The sequence below is a fragment of the Meleagris gallopavo genome, chromosome 2 (genome assembly GCF_000146605.3).
Source record: "Meleagris gallopavo isolate NT-WF06-2002-E0010 breed Aviagen turkey brand Nicholas breeding stock chromosome 2, Turkey_5.1, whole genome shotgun sequence".
NCBI lineage: Eukaryota > Metazoa > Chordata > Aves > Galliformes > Phasianidae > Meleagris > Meleagris gallopavo.
Genome location: NC_015012.2, coordinates 10417012 through 10417367, shown reverse-complemented (window position 1 = coordinate 10417367; position 356 = coordinate 10417012).

The following is a 356-nucleotide window of genomic DNA, read 5'->3' as shown; positions in this document are numbered from 1 at the left end:
TCAGGAGGTGCAGAGGTGCGTGGGGCAGCAGGGCAGCGAGCCGGGCTCCGTGCAGCCCGCAGAGCGGTGCTCTCCCTCTGCTTTCCCCCAGCAGCTGCTCGGCCCAGCACACGAGGCTCTGAGCTGAGATTTCAGCTTCTTCCCAAGCATGAAACCGCCAGCGGCTCCTGAAGTTTCTCCCCGCACCCCGCTGCAACAGGAGGAGGACATCCCGAGGTCTTTTTTTCTAGCGCGATGAACGGAAAAGGCACGATCATCTCATAGCCGTGACCTTCTGTAACCGCGGGTAATCAGCTTACGGGATCCCATCGGGCTGCGGGCACAGGAATGCGGCCGGGACAGCCGGGGCCGGGGCA